The sequence below is a fragment of the Microplitis demolitor genome, chromosome 1 (assembly GCF_026212275.2).
Source record: "Microplitis demolitor isolate Queensland-Clemson2020A chromosome 1, iyMicDemo2.1a, whole genome shotgun sequence".
NCBI classification, from domain to species: Eukaryota; Metazoa; Arthropoda; class Insecta; order Hymenoptera; family Braconidae; genus Microplitis; species Microplitis demolitor.
This window is the reverse complement of record NC_068545.1, coordinates 10,177,326-10,197,654: the sequence shown is the minus strand read 5'-3', so window position 1 is coordinate 10,197,654 and position 20,329 is coordinate 10,177,326. Positions and strand designations below refer to the sequence as shown.

General features: G+C 33.2%; 2 protein-coding genes across 3 annotated transcripts in view; one reads left to right on the top strand and one right to left on the bottom strand.

Annotated features, from left to right (window-relative positions):
• LOC103571360 (dystrophin) overlaps positions 1-20,329 on the top strand; it is a 257,760-nt gene that overhangs the window by 19,857 nt on the left and 217,574 nt on the right. The window contains exon 1 of one of the 2 annotated variants that reach the window (XM_053741364.1): positions 2,473-2,729. The exons of the other annotated variant lie outside the window; for it this stretch is intronic. The gene's annotated coding sequence lies outside the window, so the exon portion shown is untranslated. Of the gene's footprint in view, positions 1-2,472; positions 2,730-20,329 lie in introns of those variants that run through there. 2 annotated transcript variants of the gene reach the window in all.
• The window catches only part of LOC103575416 (uncharacterized), an 89,789-nt gene that overhangs the window by 9,081 nt on the left and 60,379 nt on the right, over positions 1-20,329 (bottom strand). The window lies entirely within an intron of this gene.

Sequence of the window (20,329 nt, the reverse complement as noted above, 5' to 3'; positions counted from 1 at the left end):
GAGTCTATTTGAAAGACCTTGAGCGAGAAAAATTCAAAGCTCTTCGTGCTAATAGAGATATTTATAAAGCCTGTATAACATTATCAGCTAATTTAAATGAAGATTTTTCCTGGTGGGAAAATAATATAGAAATAGTTTATAATTCCATAAAGTCCCTAAATTTTTGCATGGAAATATCTTCTGATGCGTCTTTGACGGGCTGGGGTCCAGCGCCGGTAACAGAAGCACACATGGATTTTGGAACAAAGACGAGAGCGAATCACATATCAACCATCTTGAGCTACTTGCAGTTTTTTTTGGGTTGAAGTGTTTTGCTGAGGATAGACGTGACTGTGACATCTTACTACGAGTAGATAACACAACAGCTATCGCCTATATTAACCGTATGGGAGGTACACAGTTTGAAAAGTTAAACACAATCGCAAAATCAATTTGTAAATGGTGTGAAGATAGAAATCTTTGGATTTTCGCTTCATACATTACCATCGAAAGAAAACGAGACTGCAGATTTTGAATCGAGGAGACTAGAACCGGAAACAGAATTCGAGTTAAACAAATCAGCTTTCGCAGAAATTTGTAAGACATTAGGAACTCCTGATATTGATTTATTCGCAAGTTGAGTAAAAACAAAGTGCGAAAAATATTGCTCGTGGAAAAGAGATCCAGGAGCAATGAAGGTTGACGCTTTTACTGTAAATTGGTATCCCTGGTTCTTTTATGCGTTTCCTCCATTTACTCTAATCCCAAAATTCTTAAAAAGATCAATAATGAGGGATCTAGAGGTATTTTAGTGGTTCCGAATTGGCCCTCCCAGACTTGATATCCTCGGTGTATGGAAATATTCAAATCGCAACCTATTATTTTTAAACCTAATATTAATTTGCTATGTTCTTCTGACAGAAAGCCACATCCACTTTGGCATTAGATTTCTCTGGTGGCAGGAGTATCATCCAGCAGGCTTATGTGAAAAAAGGGACGCCAGAGGTGGCAATAAAAGTTGCCTTAGCTTCATTGAAGGACTCATCCCTCCGTCAATATGAAGGACCATTGAAACGTTGGTGGAAATTTTGTCATTTAACGAATTTAAGGAAGACAAGATGCCCAGGCAAAGAGATTCTGCAAGGGCGCTTCGAGATTGAGACATTCTCAATCTAAGTACGACGGTACATGGGACCCTCAGATTGTGCTAAATTTTTTGGGAAAATGATTTCCCTATGATAAGGTTTCACTGGAACAAATGTCTCAAAAGACAGTTACTCTACTAGCTCTCACGACAGGGCATATAATGGAGACTTTAGCCTTTATCGATATAAGAAATATAGAAAGATTCGAGGACCACGTCGTAATAAAGATCCCGGCCAAGATAAAGACTTCGAGAAATAATAAGAAGCAACCGACACCAGTGTTGCCTATTTTTAAAGAGAATCCGTCTATCTGTGTGGTTACTGCGCTGGATGAATACCTGTTGAAGACCGAATCTCTTCGTGCATCAGGATACAATCTTTTTGTATCATGGAAAAAACCACACAATGCTATTTCATCTCAAACTTTAAGTCAATGGATTAAGGCCATACTAGAAAAAAGCGGTATTGACACTTCTCAGTTTACAGGTTGTAGTACCCGCCATGCGGCAATCTCAGCTGCTAAGGCGAGTGGAATAAGCATTGATCTTATAAGAAAAACTGCAGGATGGACATCTACTTCTCAGACTTTCGCTAGATTTTATGACAGAAAGGTCATTGAGGACCCTAAACTATTTGCTCAGGCTGTGTTAGCAAAGATTAAAAAATAAATATGCAGACAGTTAAAAAAGGCTTATTATTCTGCCGTATAGACACTGCTCTAAACATCTACCAGGTGATCTGAGAAGGAGGCGCGGAATACAATTAAACGTGTCACGATTTTTAAATATCGCGGCAGTCTCACATCAGGTCGGGAGCAACAGATGGCAGCACACGCTGCTCACACGTCTTTCTACTCATTAATATTGTGGTTATTTTGTTTATATGTACAATTTTATTTCAATTACTACACTACTGTTACTTAACTAATTTATTAGGTGAAAACTGCGCTGAAGTCAGCAAAAATTACTGATCATGTTGAGTTTACAAGTAGATTTTATGAGGCTGGGAGATAATTATTCATTTTATTTATATGCTTGTAGTTGTTGTGGTTGGTCGGCGCATGCGCGGCGACGCAACAGTTGTCATCAACAAATTTATTATGTTATAAATTAATTTTAGAGTTATCATGCATAAATCATCAATGGATTTAGCAATTTATACTACTGGTAATTAGTAATGCGAGAAGTAATTGGGCATTTGACGTCGGGAATTGGTGAAGTTACACAATTGACATCGGGTACGTTGTCGTTGGTAGTATTTGAAATCAACATGCGACAGAGATAGTTCTCCATTGGTTAAACTGAGATGCAGATATACAATATGGCCGGTCGAGGGGCCGGCATGAAACTCACGTGCTGCCATGGTCAGACGTGGATAAGCAATTGTACGGGCAAGGTGTGCTGCTGTATAAAAAAGTTATTTTCCAAACGCTATTTGTTAATAATTTATTTGCAAACGCTATTTGAGTTAGTGTATAGATATTTAACTAACAATTGCCATCGAAATCGGCATTGTTATTGTCGAAGAGTGATAATCCATTTCCTTGAGTATTGATAATAAGAATAACAATGGAGCCTGTTCGCCAGTTATTCTACAACGATGACTGTAAGTACCTTTGGTAACTTCATTGGCGTGTAACTTTGCTTTCCCGCGTTGGTGGCCATTTGTAATCGTGTGAATATCACGTAGCTGATGAGTATTTATTGATAGATCTGTACAAGCATATAATGAACTGAGTAATAATCGAGCCCAGTGAATGATTAAATTTTGATCGCAAATATTTATTATTATTTGAATAGCGAATATTTATTGTGGAAATATTTTGATATTATTGTTATTTTATGTCACGTGATGACAAACATATGCGACTGGGTTTCGATAGTCTTATATATATGTATAAATATCCATCACAAACTGCTGATTATTAATTTGAGTTATTAATTATTATTTATTTGGGTATTAGTTATGAATTATTATTAATTGAAGTTATTAATTATTATTTATTTGAGTATTAGTTATGAATTATTATTAATTTGAGTTATGAATTATTATTAATTTGAGTATTGATTATTGTTAATTTGAATTATTAATTATTATTAGTGTGAGGATTGGTTGTTATCAATTTGAGTTATTATTCTTATTAATTTTAGTCTGAACTATTAAGTTATTATTTAATTATCACGTGAGAGTGATCAAGGTATAAATACCATTCATAATTATTTTACCCAAGAGGTGGTATTTATTTTATTTTTGCGTCCAGAATAATATTATTTTGAAATACCGTAAATTCACCAGTGGAATTTACTGGGAAAGTTTACTGGAAATAATTTAACTGAAATTACTTATGTTTACGGGCGAGTGAAATATTAATTATTACCAGATGTGTTTTACAATACATTTATTGTTTATGTAGTATTATTATTATTTGAATTTTATATACACATACTAGTATTATTATTGTTTGTCAGTGAGCTACTATTATTTTTCCGACTATCATTTATGTGAATATGCGATATAGTGGCTTAATTAATTAACTAATTAATAATTAAAAACAAATGGTCATCAACCCGGTATTTATTTAACTTTATTATTTTAATTAGTGCTATTTTTTCTTGCTATCCTTATTCCTAAATCTGAAATCGCTATCCTGTTATTTATTTTAATTTCATTTTCATTTTTCTCCGTTGTGATTTTCGAGTTAATTTTGTTCGTGGGGCACACGAACTGGCGCCCAACTAGGTTATCTAACCCAGCCTGAACAGAGTCGCGAGTCCAGGGAGATTCAGGATATCTCCAGGTGGGACATTTTGGGTTTGGTATCATTTTATTTTCAGTTCTTTCAACCAACGGAGAGCCATAACGGCTATTGAGCGCCAACCACACTCCGCCGTGGGACGCGTAAAATAGTAGGGAACGTTATAAACGATTAAACGAACTTACATAAGTGAAGTTCTATCGTAATTGTATAAAGCGCCTCCTCCGAACGATCAGTTCCACCCTGCCCTTTCCTATCCTGAAGAATAGCCGTTACATACGGCTTCACTTCAAACGAATGAGGTTTGGGACTGGAACGCCACCCATGGAAATGGGGGACGGTAGGTAAGTCAGAAATTTTAGCTTTAAACCGTGTGGTAATGAGTACATGAAGTAGGGGTACTACCAGGTGATCTGAGGAGGAGGCGCTTCATATAATGACGATAGAACTTCACTTAGGTAAAATCGTTTAATCGTTCAATTTTAAGTATTTCCTCTAGAGAACAAAAGTTTTCCCATTAAAAAGCATGTAAATCGAAGAAAATTTCTTTTAAATTACTATAACTTAGCCCGGTTTTGAGCTATCGTTTTGAGGCCAGTTTTTATTGCTAGAGTAATTGTTGCTTTTTAAAAGTGCATAAAACGGTTTTGGTCTAACTTGATCCATGTCGATTGTATCAGCTCCCAAAGTCAATTTTTCACTTTTTTCATTTATTTTTGATAATAGTGAAGAAACGGCTCATCTTACGAGAAATATTCAAATAAACCGATCTTGCAGGAAATTTTATACTCTAAAAAATTGCTAACTACATTTATATTGTTGAAGTGCACTGTTCATGAGATACATGCATTTTAACATTTTACAGTAAAAAAGATTACTACTATAGTAAGCTTACAATTTTTTTTAGCATAAAATTAAAATTAAGCGCTGAAATTTCCAGGGAATTTTTATCTCAACATAAAAAACATAATTTTCTTGTGTTCGTTAAAAGAAAAAAATTGGAATATCTAAAAGTGCACGACTCATTAATGCTCATTTATTATGAAATAATAAGATAAAAATTAAAAATGGCGAAAAGCACAAATAAATTCAAAATATATACAATTTTCTTTTATTAAAATTTGTATTTTTTTTTATTATATTAGTATTTTTTATATAATTATAAAAGAACTTACTGAAAATATCTCGATTAATAACAAAAAAAAAATAGAAAAATTTTAATTAATATAAAAAAAAATTTCAAACGTAAAGAGTTCCGAAATTTTTTGCAGTACGATATGTGAAAAATTTTACGTTTTTTTTTTCTATTTTTATTTTTATTTTACTTGTTTATTTATTATTTTTATGTATTTATTCGTCTTATCTCAATTTTTTATATTTTTATTTTCGAAATAGCCGCGCCAAATGAATTGGTTAGATGTATGGCGCAGGCACACTGGGTGATGGTATGAAAAAAAAAAAAAAAATAAAAAAAAAACACGCATGCGCCCTTGTTAAGACGAATGTCCATACATATTTAGGCTTAAATTATAGAAAATGTGATTTTAATTTTTTAGTAATTATAATTGCATAACACAAAGTTAGATAGCCATATTCGAAAGCAAATCCTTCTAGGGCCAAACGGATTATTTAAAAAAAAAATGGAGTTAAATTATGAATTCTTTTTCGAGATATTGTGTGTTTCAAGCTACAAAATTTTTTTACTGCTTGATGGAAAAATTTTTTAGTTTATTTTAATGATTTTCTCCTTTACGTTTATTTGGGAATGGCACGACTCGTTTGCGATGCTCGAGGAAGCCAAAGGTTCGCTAACTCCGGATATCACGGGGAGTGACACCGCGGGAAGACCCGTGGATCCACGGCTTGTATGTGGTGGGGGAAGAATGGACGGAGAAGCGATAATGTGAGAGTGACTGGAAGTAGTAGAGTGTGGAATTGAATGGAGTAGGAGACGCGAGAAGAGCAGTTGAGAACCGACAATGGTGTCAGAGAGTTCGAATTTAGAGTTGCTCGGGTACGAGCAGACCCAGTAGTCGAGTTTGGACTTTTGGAGCGAGTGGTAGTGCGTCGGAGAGCCCCAAAGGTAGGCCTCGACCACACCCTTGGCTGATGTCGTTTGGAGCTTGTGGCTCTGCTTGTTGAGTTTCGGGAGCCAATTGTCGTGTATATTTTTTTCGTTTTGATTTACCGCATTATTTATTTCATTTTATTATTTATCTAGAATGGTGTTAAGTTTTGTGATTCGTCGTCCACGAGAGGTTCCTGATGTTATACGTGTTTAATTTAAATTGTAATTCATCGGCTTCTTCCGCTACCACCGTTCATTGCTCTCATCTCCAAATGATTTAGATAATAGGTTTTAATTTACGTGTATGCTTAGACCGGTTGCCGATACTGGGGAAATAAAAGTCGGCTGGCGCCCGTCAGGATCTGCAGTAAATGAGAGGAGTGATCGGTGGGCGAAGTGTAACGTAGCCCGATTTGTGTATTTTGGGTTCAAGTATTTGAGTAAAATTTATTAAGTACTGCTATGTGTATATTAAACCGATAGTTTGAAGACAATTCTCCGATTAAACCGATTGTTTGAGGGCACTTTGATTGTTTGAGGACTGGCTCAAAGATTCCTTATATCTAACCGATACTTTGAGGTCCGATATTTTGAGGACGGCTCCAAACTATCAAAGACGTTTATACTTTTTTATACACGATAGTTTGAGCCACCTTTTTTTTTTTACGTGATATATGATGTTATAAAGTCGCAGCATTGAATTTTTTTTATATACTGTAGAAAAAAAATTGTTATCCTCATTTTACTATTAAACCGATAGTTCGAGGACTGTCCTCATAATATCATATATTAGGACCAGAAATGTAAATGAGTTATGGATGTTTTGGTATATTCATAAAAAAATATAATCTAAAGATTGCTAGGTGGTGCGAAATTTAACACAATGGTTAAATGTTCCTTAGCCATTAGATAAGAATATTATAACCCCATTGAATTAAAAAAATTATAATAGGAAATTTTGTGTCAAGAAGATTCAATTGAGATGATTGAAAGAATTATCGAATGAATTTCCCAATAAAGTTAAGATTAAAGAAGATCGGAACAACGTTTTACATTGAGTGTATGCTGTACTGTGGCCCAAAAAAATTTAATTCAAAATTTTTTCGAAACCTGTATGAAAGTTTAGTAATTTAACACGTTTTAAAAACCTTTCTCAAAAATCCACTCGATAAAACATGTAGAAGAATTTGCTTGCAAATTTTTAAAATTACAAAAATAATTAGAATTCATATTTTATTCTAAATTTTTACTTTGACATCCATAACAACCTCTGAAAGTTAATAAGCTAAATTTGACTAAAACATTAACATTTTATATATTATTTAAATGTGTATTAGGGTGGGTTAAGAAAATCAAATATTTTGTTTTTTACAAGCGTCACGGAAAAATGGGTTGCGAAACACCATAAAAAAATTCTCACCAAATATGAGCTTTTAATTTTAATAGGAAGATCCTGCTCATCTCAGTTTTTTATTTTTTTCTCAGTCCATTAGAAAAAAATTCATGCCTCATCATTGATTAATTGATTGTACAGAAAAATGTTCTTCAATAATTTTATAAGAAATTTACTGCTTTACAAGAAAGATATCTCATATTTTTTCTGTAAACCTCACCATTTGAATGTTATTGAAGATTTAAGTTTGATTATTTTAAGACAAATTTCATTTTTGTTTATGAATTTTATAACTCAACAATAAAAAACTATTATAAAATGTGCAATACAAATCCTGTGTAGGGAATTAAATGCTCTATAAAAATGGGGTCTTATGTTTTGGCGATTAAATTAAGCGTTCAAAAGATATTTATCATCAAACTTTCATATTTACTGATTTCGAAAGTTTTTGATTAGATATTCGAAAAATTTCAATTTAATTTTCAACTTTTGAAAAAATTTACACAAATTTTAGTTTTCATCAACAGATATACTTCAGAATATTTTTTGAGTTTTTTTTATGTGTAAATTTACCAATTATTTGCTGTAAGTAGGCTAATTTTTTCGGTGCTCTTTAACGACTTGCCATAAAAATCTAAATTACTCTTCGTAGAGAAGAAATTTTCCCTAGGACAAAATCCAGCTATATTGGAAAAATTCTTAACGACGTTTTGAAGACGTTAGTGAAAAAAAACAACATGATTTGATTTCTAATGATTAAAAATGAAATGTTTAGTTATTATTTAGTTATTTTAGTTTAGTTTAGTTATTATTTAATTATTGAAAACAAAAACTTTTGAAATCAGTAAACATGAAACTTTGATAAATATCTTTTGAACGCTTAATTTAATCGCCAAAACATAAGACCCCATTTTTATAGAGCATTTAATTTCCTACAAAAATTTGTATTGTGCATTTTATAATAGTCATTTATTGTCAAGTTACAAAATTAATAAACAAAAGTGAAATTTGTCTTAGAAGAATCAAACTTAAATCTTCAATGTCATTCAAATGGTGAGGTTCACGGAAAAAATATTAGATACCTTTTTTGAGGAGCATTAAATTTTCTACAAAATTCTCGAAAAAATTTTTCCTGAACTATCAATTAATGATAGGGTATGCATTTTTTTCTATTGGAATAAAACAAAAATAAAAACTGCGATTAGCAGGATGTTCCTATTAAAATTAAGAGATCATATTTGGTGAGAATTTTTTTAAGGTGTCTAGCAACCCATTTTTCTGTATCGCTTGTAAGAAAAAAAAACATTTGATTTTTTTCACCCACCCTAATATGTATTGAACCAATAGTTTGTAAACAATTCTCAAATTAAACCGATGGTTTGAGAGATTTTTAATAGTGTGAGAACCGGATAAGTTTTCCCGGTTAAGCATACGAAAAAATCGTTAATATTTAATAATACGTTTTCCCTTGAAAATTATGAATATTAGTATTTCTACTAAGCTTACGCATTTTGATTTTTTTTTATACACTCTTATAGTAATGATTGCCATAAAAGAAGTGTAAAAAAATTGTTTTCTAGAATCATGCTTTTTGATATCTAAAAAAAGCATAATCTAGAAAAATAATGTTTTTCGATTCTGAGTTATTTTCTCAAGACTACACATAAAATTAAGAAATCAATTTTTTTTTTAGATTTATTTCAATGGATCATCATTTAGATTTTTGAACCTGAATACGTTCAATTTTTTTTTCTTTAGAATTTCTTTTCGCACGTAAAGTATGAACGATTTTGACAGTTTGGACCTGTAATCTTAGTAATGGTTGTATATAAGGAAATTTTCAGCCAGCCCTCAAACTATCGAAATGTCCTCAAACAATCGGTTTAATTGGAGAATGGTCCTCAAACTATCGGTTTAATCCACAAAGTTGATATATTAAGTTCAAGTTTGTTAGTGAAAAATAAGTTTTTTGAAGTTATAGACAAAACGGCGTTTTTAAAGTTTTTTTTTTTTGGATCCATTATATATTAATGCTCGATTGGAGTCAAAATTGATTCAAATCTTTGTTTTGATCAGTTACATCGATTTGTGCCTTAAAACATTTATTTTGTTGAACATAATTGGGAATAAAAATTTGAACAACGCTCGTTCATTAATGATTTCTGTCTTTAAAATTTTTGAACTTAAGCATAAACGTAACTTGTTTGAGCTTAAAAAGCTCATAAAAAATAATCGCATGGAAGAGTATTTTTGAGCTCATAGAGTACGCAAATGTACTCACACCAACGTTTTATCACGTTATAAAGTTTCAAACTTCCATAACTTGTATAAGATTTTATAAAATTTCATATTCTTATAAAAAAACTTATAATTTTATAAATAAAGGATGCAATCTATAATAAATGAATACAACATGTTATATAGTTTTAAGAATTATATAGTACTTCATGAGACTCCATTAAATTTTGCAAACTATAAATTTTGTGCAGCCAAGTTTTACTAAATAGTATAAGAGTTCATAGAATTTTACTGAACTCTGAATTATTTTACGAACCTTTATAATATATCAACGAATTATTATCATACAATTGAATTTTAATTTTATTACATTTTATGAAATTTTACAAAACTCTTTCAAATTTCGCAAAACCACATTAAATTTCGTGAAACTCCATGAAATATTACAAAACTATAAAATTTTTCATGAAATCATTTTCTTTAATACAGGATTCAAACTTATATAGAATTCTACAAAAAGTTATAAAATTTAAAATAATTCTTTAAAACTTTATGGAATTTGACTAAATTTCATAGGATATCATATATTTCGTATATGAAGATATTAAGTAATTTTATATATTCATGAAATTTCATGAAATTTTGTAAAACTATATGAAATTATAAGAATTTTTATAGAATTTTATGAAATATTAGAAAATAATCATCTTGAGACAAAATTTGAATGGCATAAAATTTTTCCAGTTTAATCTTAAAATGTTTATCTGAAGAAGCTAAATATTATTAAATTATATTTTTTTTCCATAATAACAGGAATTTCTTCATCGTTTTAAAAATTGGAAGAGTTAGTAATTTTCCTGGATTACGAAAAATCAGGTTTAGAATAAAGTGCAACTGAAAATTCTACTAAGACACTAAAATATCAGCTTTTTAAAAGTTTTTCGTTTGTCACAACAACGATTCGTAACGAATAAATTATTCCTTGTTATTTTATTTTATAACTATTAACTAGCTTACAAAGTCCAAACAGTATAAAAAAAATCGGTCTGTAGGTTGACCCTGCGGGCCAGCCCCAAAACTTCCCGCCTATTTCGAGCTCCTTGAGCTCAGAAAATTGTTGTAGATACATTTACTCTTTGAGCTCGAAAATACTTTTGTATGCCTTTGTTTTCGAAAGAAAACGTTTTTTACGATTTTTTTTCAAACGATATCTCTCGAACGAATAAACCGATTAAGACGTTCAAGGCGACAATCTACATGTTTTATTGAGTTGTATAACTGATCAGATTTTTGAATTGATTCATCAAGTCGTTTTTGAAATACTTTCAAAATACTAAAAAAAAAAATTTGGAATTAATCGGGTCAGTCATTTCGAAAATATTTGGAAAAAACCATTATCCACCATTTGTTTCTCCCGCGATATCTCTCGAACAAATTAACCGATTGAGATGTCTAAGGCGGCAATCGACGCGTTTTATTGAGTACTAGAGCTGATTAGATTTTGAAGTCGATCGTATGAGTCGTTTCTGAGATTGCCACCTCAACCATCCAAATCGATTCATTAGTTAAAAAGTTACAAAGAGTTTACATACATACACACACACACACACCGGACACACACATGCATACACACGGACATCATTCTGAAAATAGTTAGAATAGCTTCCTAGGACCTCAAAACGTCGACATCTGATGAAAACTCGATTTTCAAAAATCGGGGTGAAAACAATAACTTCCCGAAATTTTTGAAAATCGTCGATTTTCTTAGCAGGAAGTTAAAAAAAGTAATAAACATTTTTACATCGTAATCTATAGTACTGATGTGGCTTGCATCTTATCAACTTTATAAAAAGATATCTTATAAATTTATTATTTATAAAATTTCCCATGATTGTTATCAAGATCACAAGCAGTTAAAGTGAAATGCGATGAATTTTTATGAAATTTTATACAATTTCATAAAACTGATCTAGAACCAATAGTATTGCCATTATTGAAATTTGTATAGTTTTTTGATATTTTATATATTTTTTTCTGAAACTTTGTAAAATGTCAGAATTTCGTAAAATAAAAGTTTCCACAGCACGTCTTTATCCAATGCTGCTACGGTGTATCTGCACTCATGTATATACATCATGGGCAATCGGTGCGAGATACACGAAAAACTTGCACTGATAAGAAATTAAGAATAAAAAGTTATCTATAAGAAATGATATTTCAAAGCCTATAACATTCAAATTTTAGTTTTTCTAATTATTATAAAAAAATTTTTTTTATGATAAGATTTTTTCTTTCGTAGTCAAATGTTCAAAAAAAAAACTTTTTTTGCAGTAACAATTTTAGAAATTGTACTATAAAGCTCACCCAGAGCTCAAACGAAACATCTTTTTATTTCCTACAAGAAAATACACATACATGTACAACAAATTAATAATTATTGTAGTAAGGGTCAATTGCTTACAGCTTGCTTTTTTGACTTCGAAAATTTATAACTCCAAAAGCATCAAATATTTCAATTGTAAATGAATGAGTACATCGTTTCTATGATTCTTATTCTTTAACATGATCGCTTAGACGATTTAATCTAATGAGTAGTTTTTAATTTGGAGTGGACCTATTTGTTCATAAATGATATTACCACAGAATTTTTGCTGATAACACTTTTTTTCCTTTTTAATTTACGCAGTTTCAAACGAATCCACAAAGGTTTAAACCGTTTCAATCTTAGAATTTATCCAAAATGAATTTCGTTTCATTGATCTTGTGTTTGATTGTAGTATTAGAAACTAATAAAAATATAAAATTAAAGACAGACCTCAAAATAAAAGTCCTCAAATTAACATTACTTTGAGGACAGTCCTCAAAGTAATAGACTCCGAAATAACTTTACTTTGAGGACAGTCCTTAAAGTATGCGTTACCCTATTCGCATAGTTTGAGGACGTTTCTCTGACGTATTAGATAGTTTGGGGACAGTCCTTGAACTATCATTTTGTCCTATATTTCGCAAAAAAAAATGTAAAAAAAAAAAATTATTTGCATGGGACTCTGCGAGGCATATGTAACCTATTTTCGACCAAAAAAATCGGTGTCTCAAACTATCGGTTTAATATACATACATATATATATATATATATATATATATATATATATATATATATATATATATATATATATATATATATATATATATATATTAGACTGGGCCAAAAAAATCGACTCTTTTTTTTTTTCGATACTGTGAAAATATTATTTCTGATGACCAAAAAAAATTATTGTGCAAGTTTGAGTCCTTAATATTGATATTAAGAGGTGTATCGTTACGACTATTCGTTTTTTGACTGAAATTTCATTTTTTACCCGAAACTCGTAAATCATCTATCTGAAAAATTTGAGCCATATATATTCTCAAAGGAAATAAAATTCTCTAAAAAAAATCTCTCTTAGTAAATTGACGTAAAACGGGCTGTTTCCTTGTAACCGTGCGTTAAATATTAAATTGTTTTTTAAATTCTTTGTTTCTATTTTGGATTTTTGTAACTACTAGAAATATTAAATTTTTTTCTAGTCAAGATACGTATTTTTAAAGGAAATTTAATGCTCTACAAAAAAGATGTCCTAACATTTTTTGCTAAATTCACTCCTTCAAAAATTATTCAAGGTTAAAGTTGAGTCAAAACTACTTAAATAACCTGAATTACTTTCGAAGGAGTGAATTTAGCAAAAAATGTTAAGAGACCTTTTTTGTAGAGCATAAAATTTCTTTTAAAAATATGTACGTTGACTAGAAGAAATTTTAATATATCTAGTAGTTACAAAAATCCAAAATAGAAACAAAGAATTTAAAAAACAAATCTGTTTAAGGTACGGTTACAAGGAAACGGCCCATTTCACGTCAATTTACTAAGAGAGATTTTTTGCAGGGAATTCAATTTCCTCTAAGAATAGTGTTACGTCCAGCTCAGATGCTGAACTTTTTATATTCAATTTTATTTTTTCATTAAAATTACGTGGCGACCAGATTTTATTTTTTTTAATAACCCTAGAGTGATAAGAAATAATGTAGTAGTAAAAATGTTTAGAATTAGTAAATTTGTTTGCTCTGACGCACGTAGAAATGCTAGAGCAAACAATCGAATGCATTTTTTTAATGACTTCTTGGGTCACCATAGAATGAAGGCCCAAAGAACATTTGGAAACGCTTTCCATAAAAGTTAACAAAACATCTTATCAGCAAAAGTGTACTTAAAATATTTAAAAAGAGAAATTGAAAGTTTAACAATGACTCATTGTTAAATAAATAAAATAGATGAATAATAAAATCTTATAAGCTCTTAAATTTTTAAGTACATTTTTGTAGATAAAATTTTTTGTGTCCACGTAAACGTAAAATTCAAATAAATAAAAATTAAAAGAGTAAAAATGAAATTTTACATAAATAATTGGATAAATTAATAAAACTCGAATAAATAAAAGAATAAATAAAAAATTCTTTACATAAATAAATAAATTAATAAAATTTAAAGAAATAAAATTATGAAAGAAAAAAAAATATTTATATACAAGTAAATAATTAAAACAATATAAATAAAAATTTAGATAAATAAATAAAAGTAAATAGTCATAAGAAAAATTTATAAAATAGATATAAATTCTATTATTATAAATAAGTTACAATATTATAGAATATTGTGTATGTGGGTGTATGTGTGGATGCACACACACATAGGCACGCATCGGGGATGGGCTTTTACCACTTCCCTAACGGAAAATCCTAGGGAAAGGGAAAGGACCCAAAGGAATTGTGCTCCGATTGGACACAGTTTTCCCCCAAACAATAGACAAAATAGAACAAACAAGAAACATAAAAAGGGCCACAAAATAAAAAAAAAAGTAGTCTTGAGTTTTTCCTGAGTAGCAGTTTTCGCAGTCAGAGTTTTTATTCTCAGTTCTCAGTCCTGGGTCAGTAAGAATGAGAAAATTTAAGTACAAGTGTTCTCACACTTATACACTAGTTCCTTACTAGTTTATTATTTTTTACAAATGTTCTCACACTTCGCACTAGTTCCGTACTAGTTTTCTACAAGTGTTCTCACACTTTATTGTCTTATTTAATCGTACAAGTGTTCTCACACTTTATTTTATTAATTATATCGCTAGCATTTAGTAAATATTGTTTCAGCTAGTGTATAATTAAATTATAATTAACAAGTTCACATCACAACAAAATTGTAACCGCGAATAGTATAGTATAGTAAATTCAGTGTACGCCAGAAAAATACTCCGATCTCCAAAACTTCAGGTACTGTAATCTTTAAGTTTATAGATAAAAGATCGTAATGTATTCAAGATTCTGTAGTCCTCTCTAGTATTTGAAATCAAGTTAATCGTAACCATTTTATTGTAAATTAGAGTTGGCGGACTAGCCACCTAATACTTTTCATATCAAGTTTATTGTATTCACATCATCAAAATTTTCAATTGTATAATATATAGTAGTTAAATTCGTACATTCAACATCTTTCATTTAAAAACCAACCTTTCAGATAATTACTCAGTGTGATCCCGGTCTATTGGTCGAAAGACTAGGGCCGAAAATAAAAATTATAATAAATTGTCCAACATCACAGTACAAGCTACTAGTTGGACGTAACAATAGACATTGCTAAAATTCTTCAGATAGATAATTTACGTGTTTTGGATAAGAAATGAAATTTCTGTCAAAAAATGAGTAGTCGTAACGATACACTTCTCAATATCAATATTAAAGGCTCAATCTTGCACAACAATTTTTTTTGGTCATCAGGAATAATATTGTCACGGTATCGAGAGAAAAAAAAATAGTAGATTTTTTTTGGCCCAGTCTAATATATATATGTAGTGACTGGGATGTATTTTATAGGATCTTAATCACTACGATAAATAAATTATCTGACTCCAATTATTAGTGTTAACAAAATAATAAATAACAAGTTTTATTTAATAAATTATATAATACAAAATAATGTTGGTCGCATTAGATATGTGTTAGCTAGTTGCCATGTATCTCTCTTATTGCACGCGAGTACTGTACTGTGTACTTGTGTGTACTGTTGCTATCGAATATCGTATCCGCGTGGGGGAAAATATTCGGCGATCGATGATGATCGATGGTTGATGGACTTATCCAAAATTATGAATATCAAATAATATAAGTAGTGATATGGTCGCTACAGTACTTCCCCTCTTAAAAAAAAATTTGATGGTTACTTACAAATGAAAAATAATAAGAAATATTTACAATGTAAAACAAAAATAATAAAAAAAAAATAATTTGAGCATGTTTGCTACGTTGTGAAGAGAATACTAGCTTGAAAAAATACAATAAATAATAAACAGAAAGAAAAATGAATTTAAACCGGTTTAAATTATAAAAAAAAATAATTTTATGCGTCATCGGCTGCGAAATAGACAGGTTTCAGTCTGTCGCAGTATTTGTGCGTTTGTAGTTTACGATAAAGTATTCATCGTGTCGCGCGATAACTTCGTATGGACCCTCATACGGAGCTGAGAATGATGGTCCAATTTATCTAACTCGCACTAATACGTGGGAACAAGTGTTGAGGTCTCTGAAACAGAAAACAGAACGCTGTCAATGACGCGAGGTTTCGGCCGGTGCCAAGTTATTAAAATATGATTTTAAATCACGTAAAACGATTTTAGCATTTGCGTGTTTATTTGATGGAACTAGCAGTTCACCTGGGAGACGAATCGATTCAACGTATACAAACTCAGCTGAGGTAGCTTATATGTCCTCTTTCCAGGCAGCTCGTAGACTAAGTAAAATAACTGGTAGCGCGTCATACCAAGTGTCATCGTGACACAGCAGTGCGGACTTGAGTTGTCAGTGTAGGCGTTCCACCAATCCATTAGATTGAGGATGATACGGCGTCGTCACCAAATGTGTTATGCCAAATAATTTGCTCAGCGATTGAAACAACGATGATCTCAGTTGTCCTTCTTGGTCGGACGTTATTCTGGTTGCCAGACCATATTTTAAGATCTATTCTCTAAATAGCGCGAGTGCGACAGTATCTGCGTCTACATTTTTAAGTGTCACGGCTTCTGAAAACCGAGTGAATCTGTCGACGATTGTCAGACACTTGTTGTAGCCGCGAGATACTGGTAAAGAGATCAAATCAATGTGGATATGCTCAAAACTTTGCGTCGACAATTCAAAACGTGCGAGAGGTACTGACACGTGACGATGGATCTTGATTTGCTGACAATTTATGCAAGCTCTGGCCCATTCTCGACAGTCTTTCTGGATTGATGGCCAAACGTAGCGTTTCCTGACCAGTTTCTGAGATGCTCTGGTGCCAGGGTGTGCCAGAGAGTGCAGTGCATCGAAAACTTTCTTTCGAAGTTGACCAGGAACATATGGACGTGGTTTACCTGATGAAACATCACAATAAACTGCGGTCGGATGGTCATTGAAGACAATTTGTTGCCACTGTAGTGCCGATTCTGCATTGCCAAGAAGATCTCGTAGTTCAGGATCGTTCTTCTGAGCGTTTACCAACTCGTGTGTGGTAATCGGCGTCGAAATGGCTTTAACGCATGACAGCGTGTCTGCAACGATGTTTTTATGCCCAGAAATGTGTCTAAAATCACTTGTGCATTGGCCAATAAAGTCTAGGCGACAAAATTGCCACGGTGATGCTTGTTCAGTACGTTGCATGAGAAGCAAAGAGCAATGATTTATGATCCATGTCAATCGCAACTTGCTTACCTTCAAAAATATGACGGAAGTGTCGAACAGCTTCGTAGGTGGCGTGAAGTTCACGATCGTACGTCAATAATTTTTTAATAGATGGCTGTAGTTTTCTGCTGAAGAAAGCAAGTGGTTGCCATTCTCCGTCAACTAGTTGTTGCAGAGCTGCACCAATGGCTGTGTTTGATGAATCCGAGAAAATAGCCCAAGTTGCGTCGTCGTTCGGGTGCGCAAGCATTGCAGCGTTGGCTAATGCCTGCTTTGCGTTGTCATAAGCTTGTTGAAGTTCTGGTGTCTCGACGATCAGCGTTGATCTAACTTTTTGCCCCTCGAGCAGTTTATTCAGCGGTGCAAGGATTTCTGCAGCGTTTCTGATATATTTCCTGTAGAAATTTATAGTACCTAGAAAACCACGTAATACAGAAATCGTACTAGGGATTTTTAGGTGAGTAATTGCGTCTACCCTGTCGGGCAACGGCTTCATACCTTTGTCGCTGATGTGATGACCCAAAAATTTTACCTCTTGCTGACCCAACACCGATTTGGCTGCGTTGATGACAAGGCCGTAGTCTTGTAAGCGCTGGAATTAAATTTTTAGGTGCTCGAGATGTTGCTCCTCGCTCTCTGAAGCTACTAAGATGTCATCGATGTATGGGAAGACAAACGGTAGGTCTCGTGTAGCCTCATCGATGAAACTTTGGAAAGTTTGCGCGGCATTTCGAAGTCCAAACGTCATGTATGGGAACTCGGACAAGCCAAAAAGAGTGATGATGGCTGTTTTTTCGATGTCTTCTTCGGCGACGGGAATTTAGTTGAAGGCTCTAACCAAATCTAGCACTGAAAATTTTTTTTTACCGTGCAGCGTTGCGGTAAAATCGTCGAGTCGTCTGACCGGGTAATTATTGTGTATCGTGCGGGCATTAAGTGGTCGATAGTCACTACATGGTCGCCAGTCTCCAGATTTCTTGGGTACAAGATGGAGTGGAGATGCCCAAGGACTGGTCAATGGACGTGCGATACCCAGTTGAACCATCTTGCGAAATTCTTCTTGCGCGATCTTTAAGTTATTTGGGGCAAGACGTCGCGCTTTGCACGATACTGGAGGTCCTGATGTCGTCTTGATGTGATGCACTGTGGAATGCTTCTTTGCTGAAGTTATTCCTTTAGGTCAAGTTATAGCCGGATAGTTTAATAACAGTTTGTGGTAAACTGTATCACCTTCAATTAATTTGATGCACTTTGCATTCGAGCGTATTGAATCTACGCGTGTTTGGAGACCGGTGGAGCTATCACGTAATTGTTTATGCTTGAGGTCGATTAACAAGTTAAAATGACTCAGAGAATCGGCACTAATGATTGGTTTTGTGACGTCAGCGATGATGAATTTCCACGTGAATTCTCGACGTAAACCGAGGTTTAATGACAGTGTGATACACCCGTATGTTTCAATCAAGTAGCCGTTTGCTGCGTGTAGTTGGTATCCTACTGGTGTAGGATTGCATTTCATCCGCCCGTATGGATAAACAGAAAGATCTGAACCAGAATCCACGAGGTATTGAGTATTCGTGGTTAGATCGACGGCGAAAAGGCGGTTTGAAGAAGCGGGAGAGTCACTTTCTGTCGCTAGTGACTCTCGCTCACGTTTCCCGAGAACTTTCAGCCTGGCGAACATTTGTACACGGTTTTACCGAACTTGGTGTGGTAATAACAAATACCTGTTTTATTAAGCTTACGTGGCTTCGATTTGCTTCGGGAGCGATTTTTTTGTCCTCTGGCTGGAGATCTGCCGCGGTTCTTGTTAAACGCTGTCGTCAGTGCTGCTACCTGTCGAGATGGCTCACTCACTTGATTCTGCAGTGCAATGGTTTCCTGTGAAGATGATGAAGCAACACCGGTAGTGTGAGTCACTTAGAATATCTCATGTAATTTGTCAGCTGTTTTGGCTAACTGATCAATGGTGGCCATTGATGGAGAGATAGCTAGAAGCTCTTGTGTCTTCTTTGGCAAGTTCGCCAATCATCTTGCTTTCAGAACTGCATCATCAATGGTTGGTGCAAGCGATTTAAGATGGCGGAGAAACTGTGATGGTGATCGGTCACCGATCGCTTCGCCATCTAGAAGCTGACGCAGTTTGGCTTCTTCAGAATTTGAGTAACATGTGATGAGCGTGGCTTTCAACTCGGCGTATGGCGACGTCGTTGGTGGGTTGATGATGAGGGTATCAACCTCACATGTATACTCTGTGTCGATGAGAGAAATCGCGTGGTTGAATGTCTCTCTCTCAGTTGCTACGCCGTGGATCGCAAACTGAGCCTCGAGCTGCGCGAACTATAAACTCACTCGCTTCGGGTTGACGAGAGGAGCCTTAAGAGAGTTGATGATCATGGTTTTAGCATCTACAAACTCATCGCCTTTCTTGTCCTCTGGATTTGACATAGTTAATATACGAGAAACACTAATACAATAAAACTAATACAAAATTTTAATAATACCACTGTAAGCTGATTAGTGTCTGTCGAAGCTGACTCACCGTTTAGAAATGTTCGAGACGCTTCGAGTCGCACGAAAATTATCTCTGGGCGGAAATTAACGCGAACGACAATTTTATTCACTGTATTTGCACAGGAATTCATTGATCACTTTTATGACAATTTAATTTGCAACCCGATGGTGTCCCTTAAATTATAAACTAGTGCGGCATATTTCCAAAATGCCTCGCAATGCACCAGCCGTAATAAAAGGCTTGCACAACACTTAATTTACACACTTCACTGTTGTAAAGAAATCGCGGAATTAATATGTCGCGATTAGCTATCAGCGTAGACGCGATGTTTTACACTCAACGTGCTATCTGCCACGTGGAATGTGTGCACGAAATGGCGTTCTCTTGAAATCACGTCAGGCAGTCACCAATGTAGTGACTGGGATGTGGTTTATAGGATCTTAATCACTACGATAAATAAATTATCTGACTCCAATTATTAGTGTTAACAAAATAA